General features: G+C 36.0%; 1 long non-coding RNA gene across 1 annotated transcript in view; it reads right to left on the bottom strand.

The window, feature by feature from the left end:
• Positions 1–2632: 2632 nt before the first annotated feature.
• The window catches only part of LOC109367618, a 9358-nt gene continuing 6291 nt past the window's right edge, over positions 2633–5699 (bottom strand). Inside the window, exons 4-5 of the long non-coding RNA XR_004159793.1 lie at positions 5284–5445; positions 2633–2765 (exon numbers count right to left, since the gene is read on the bottom strand). This is a non-coding gene — a long non-coding RNA (uncharacterized LOC109367618). The remainder of the gene's footprint in view (positions 2766–5283; positions 5446–5699) is intronic.

The following is a 5699-nucleotide window of genomic DNA, read 5'->3' as shown; positions in this document are numbered from 1 at the left end:
GAACATATGACTGAAATACATATGTGCTAGTATTCTGCTTCTCTCCAAACAGTAATTTAAGGGGAATCTCATTAAAAAGACTCTGAACAGACAAACAAAGTGGTAATGTATTCTTCATGAGGCAAGGTGACTTCTTGCTGTGCAAATGTGCAAAGACCTGTAAAACTGCAGTTCTTCCACTCACTGAAGATAATTGCAAGTGTTTGTCAATGCATCACTGTCCTATTTACTGGTGAGACTGACCTAGTGAGCTGCATGGAAAGACACCTCTGCCAATAAAAAGGTCAGTAATTGTATTATTTCACTGTTTGAACTGCTACGGTTTCATTGTGATAAGCTTCCATGATCATCTTTGAATTGCAGCTTTTGCTTCCTCAATACTTCGGATGGCTGCCATTTTGAATGGAGGTGATCACTAGCAGCAAGGAGGGTGGAATGTCTGGAGCTTTACCATGTTGAGAATAGTTTCTTGTAGTTTGAAAGATGTTTGTTACATGCTTCTTTTCAAAACAAACAAGCAAACAAAAAAACCTTCATTCTCAACTTCAGGATGCTTTGAGAATACAGGATCATTTGCCTGGCAGGTTTTATTGTTTTGATCCTTGTTTTGGGGAAAAGTGCGGAAAGGATAGAAAAAGAACAAGAAAGGTTCTCTTACAGCATAACATGACTGTATTCTTAGAAAAACAAACCCAAAATGAAAGTTGAAAGCATATCTGAAATGTAGCTTCCGACATACAGAAATATCGCCCAAAAATGACAGGGAAAAAAGTTCCCTCAGTATCAGAATATATTGCAATTTTTATCCAAACACATCTGCATCTTTTTGGTTTTACTTAACATAAAGCATATTGGATAACTTTGATGATGTCATTCAGGCTAAATTACATACTTCAGATCATTCTGGAATAAGGTGATGACAAATAAGGAATGACTTTTGTGTATTCCTACAAGATGCTGAATATGTCCATTTTTTTAATTTAGTTTTATCTACTTATGTTATACATACCATGGTTATTACTGTCTGGGGTTTGGGTTTTGCTTTCTTGTTAGATTTTAGTCATGGTAACAGGTAGGTGCTTTAATTTTAACATAGACCTACTGCAAATTTATTTATTGGGGATGTTGCAGTGTATTTCACACTATGAAAGTACATTCTATTTGTTCCTTGTTGTCATCTTAATCTACACTATTTGTGGGATTAGTACTCATACCTTATTTTTGCTTAGCTCTGACGTACAAAGCTAACTCATTTGAATTAAGGCAATGGAACAAGTTCGGAGTTGTGTAAAATCTTATTTGGAGCACACGTGTAATATAGGCAGCAAATGTCAAGGAAGGGTGCCCCTGGATCCAGGGGCATTTGAAAAAATATTGTTAATAAATATCTCATAAAAAAAGACAGGTGAGAGAGAATCTTCAAAAATATTTTCCTTTTATTTCTTATTTGTTACGAAACTATCTCCATAAAATAATGGTCAAGATTAAATTGGACTCCAAGAGTCCAATTTAATGCATTAAGACTATTTTGTGAATTATTGGCACTTAGTTATTTCCAGTTGGGACTTCTTGTGGATATATGTATGCTTTTCAAAGGTCTAAGGCCTTTGGTAGCTAAGTAATAGCTAAGTAATAACAAGTACCAATCTCAGCGAGCATATTCTGTGACAAAGATGAGGAAACTGTTTTAAAAGAATTTAATTTCAATGAATAGACCTAACAGTTCTGAAGAAAACCGCAGTGCCATCTTTTGTTGGAACAGACCAACTACAGCTTTCAAATATCAATATTTAGATCCATTCTGATTTGCACTTAGTATTTTATATCAGAAGGTTGTTTACCAATAACAAGGCAGCATCTGTCTTAGCAAGGGAGTAAACACAAGAGCGGCTACTCACTTTATTTGGTGAATATTGCTGAGGGAGAAAAGATTTCAAATATGAACACGGTTACCAATAGCAGCCAGGACCTATTTAGCACTTACATTGTTAGACTGCTATACTTTTATAAACGAAAGTACTTCAGAAAAAGTCCTTAAGGATAAACACCTTTTTTTAATCATAAAGACAGTGCATTCACGTTTGATTAATTAACTGTAGCTGATATTTTAAAAGGGAATTAAAAAAAAAAAGTACCTATAGTGCTGCTGAACCACGGTTTATTTTCTGAGAAGAGAGATCAAACATCAGATGGTCGGAAAGTCTTTGTTTTCTGTTTTGTGGCTTAGAAAGGAAAGGGTGACATGAAAAACAGCAGGTAATGGACATGAAAATGCAGAAACTTCTATGTCTCGAATCTTCCTCGCTGCATATTATGGCAGTTTAAGGAGGAATGGTGCTTCACGATCAAAGGAGTTTGTATGAAGTATCCCAGTGAACTTTCATAGCGCCTTTCAAAACTGGGAGTACTGCAGTTTTAATTAAGTTGTTATCAGTTTTTCATTTTTCCAAGTATGGGCAGTCTGCTCACTTATACCCCTTACTTTGTATTTTTGCTGTTTTGACACTTTTATGACTGGCCGAATCAGAACTCCTAAATCTGCATATATGACTGTCAGTCCCTTGTTGAAGATCTATGATAGATTAGCTACAGACCCTGTAGTTTGATGCCAGTACCTCAAAAGGAGTTTAAAAAAAAACAAAAGAGTTACAGAGTTAAAGCATCTAATAAACAAGCTTTTGTAATACTCACTGCTTTCGTTCTCCCTTTCTTCCTTCCCAATATACAGTAGATTCCCATTTGGAAGTTCAAGATGGTGGAAGATGCTTATGGCAGAGGGAAAAGAGTAAAGACGGCAGATTACACACGAATCCTCAGCAATGTGAGTGCTGTATTTGAGTCATTCTTGGACCTTGCTATCCCCTCTTACAAAAACATCTGATGTGGGATATAACAAAGCTATGTAGGCCTGCCACCACTCATCCTGCACTGCAGCAGAGTGTAAAAACTGAATTTTTCTCTACAGCTGTGGCAGTAAGAGCTCCTGTGCAGAGGGAACCTACTTTGAATGCTGGGCATAGCTGGAAGGGCAACCATTATATTCTTGCTCTGTCCAACCCCCGAAATCCTAGTGCCTTTTTTTTCCAGGGAATATCCAAACGTAGACTATAAATGACACTTTGCTTTACAACCAAAATTTCCTAAACCACTCTTGACACTTTAATACAGAATGCATTTTCATTTGCCTTTTCTAAATTTAGATTCGGGCTTCCAGCACTCGATGAGACATTGGAGAATCTGATTTATTTTGTTCTTCAGTTTCCAAATGGTTCATTTCCTTTAAAAAAAGGACTGTATTTGTATTTTACGTGTATGGGAAATGAATTGGCTTGTATAAGGCAAATAACAAACACTATTAGGTCTTTAGTCTTTTTAGCTGTCAAGAACACAAGTTTAGTAATATTTCAGTAGCTTGTTTTAGGGGCCTTGGAAAGTGCCTTGAAAGTGTCAAACAGCTCATCCTATTAAAAAAAAAATAATAATTGGGAACGAAGTCTATTCAGATTTCAGAAAGACACAGCCACCTTCTAGTTACAAGGACCTGAGCTGTGACTTTCACAAGTCTGAAGCTAAATAGATGAGTTTAGAGTACGGTCTAGCTGTGCTAACCCCTGCTTCCTCCACTGCGTTATCAATAATGGCTTTGGCAAGTTTCTGAATATTTTATATATTTTATAATATTAAGCATTATTATTTGATCTCACTTGTATGTTCAGATCTGTGGGGCCTGACCCAGGTGGGCTCGAACTTAGAGACTTGCAACCTCCTGTTATTTATCTATGGAAAAGCCTCCAGACCTCTGCCTTTCCACGAAGACTATCCTAAAGTCTGTGAGGTATAAAATAAGAAATCTCATAATCCTCAGTTATACCATTCTTGTTTCTTTCCAAATCCAAAATAAAACCTAGAGAATAAAAAGGTCTCACTATATGATCTATTTTGACAAAAGAATTATAATGAAAATATATTATTTATACATATATATATATATATAATAAAGAACATATTATGTAACTAATATACGAATATAAATACATTAATATCTACAATTAAGAAGCTGATCGTGCAATTTGTATTCTGTTTTTCTAACAGGATTGCGTGATAATGCCTATATCACAGTTCCAAAAAACAAACTGCAAAAGTCTCAATTAGTTTTACAAATAAAAACTATTTGCTCAGACAGCAAAATGTTAATGAGCACACCTCAATTAGCCTCTATTTATTTTGTTGATACAAATTGTTAACAAGGATTCCCATGAAAATTATTGAGCAGTTTTGTCCTCCGTTCGTAGCTTCCACGCATACACGAGCCCAGAGTTTTGAAAGATAGGTTTTATTTTGAATTTCTTCTTACTTGCTTTTGTTTATGTAACCTCTTAGAGACTTCACAGCAACAATGCTTTTATGAGCATTAGCACATCGTTACACATTAACAGCATGTACAATTATCCACGTTATTTAATTATTATAGATACAGTTGGATACATTTACTGGAGTTACGGTTTAAAATGTTCATTCTTTCTAGTGAATTTTTGCATAGAATTTTGGAGAGGGATTTGTTTTACGACCTGATGCTGTAGTGACATTTGAGTAACTGACACAGGAAAAGCAAAGCGTTTCCATAGCAGTAAGGGTACAGTCAGTTGTCAAACGACACGGAAAAGTAGCTTAGTGCACCAAATTCAGTCTCAGCTGCCTTTACAGATCAACGTGTAAAAGTGTAAGAGTTCTCAGGAAGTTGTACATGATAAATAGTGAGGAAGGAAGCACTTGGGGCTACTCAAAGGTAATGCATAAATTTAGGGCTAAAGTGAAGACAGTGACACTCTCTTCCTGGGTAAGAATGGCCCAAGATTCTACTGAGTGAGAACTGGGAGACGCTGCCCTGGTTGTATTGCTAGCTCAGATTTTCACGCAACAAAGCTTACGTTAAGTTTCAAGACCTAGCTCTTGCATTTTAAAGTAAATTTATGTGAGTTTTTTTGTTTCTTTGTTTTTTTAAAGAATGATTTTGGAAATCTGAATGTGATAAGCTGCTTCTAGGCAATGCAAAAAGTCCATCGTAACAGGTATGTAAGCAATACAAATCAATCAATACTCAGAATGCATTTCTTTCAAAGAAAGGGGTTTTCAAGCTTATCCCATATACGCTACAGAACGGCAGATCTACCTGCTGCAATAAAGAAATAGCTAGGCATATCCTAGAGCGCTCTAGTTCACTCGTGATCCTACAGTTCCCTTACTAAGTTCTGCTTCCCAAATAATTAGGTGATATCTACTTACATGCAGTAGACTAACCTCTGTCTCACGCATTCACGCCTCATTTCCTCATTTAATTCTCTTTTCAGCCTTGTTATTTATTTTCTTTAATATTACATTTCCATTTCCAGCTCTATAGCCAGATGAGTCACCCTCATCCACATCCACAACAGCACTCTCCAAGGCCTGTGAAACAATAAGATAATTTATAAAAACTTTTCCACTGAAGTTATATGCAGTCAGTGAGGCTAACCTTTATTTTAGCGGCACTTGAATTTGGACAAAGTTCCATTCAGAAAAGATTACTCAGAATAAAATAGAAAAGAACGTCAAGAATTTTATATCACTTTCAGAAAAAAAGAAAAAGAAAACCTACATGCCACAACCACAGCATACCAAGACAGTGGTGTAAGACTCAGTGGTTCACGTCACAATTTCTT

This window comes from Meleagris gallopavo, chromosome 5, assembly GCF_000146605.3.
Source record: "Meleagris gallopavo isolate NT-WF06-2002-E0010 breed Aviagen turkey brand Nicholas breeding stock chromosome 5, Turkey_5.1, whole genome shotgun sequence".
In the NCBI taxonomy this organism is placed as follows: domain Eukaryota; kingdom Metazoa; phylum Chordata; class Aves; order Galliformes; family Phasianidae; genus Meleagris; species Meleagris gallopavo.
The sequence above is the reverse complement of the archived record's forward strand: the minus strand, read 5'-3'. Positions and strand labels throughout refer to the sequence as shown.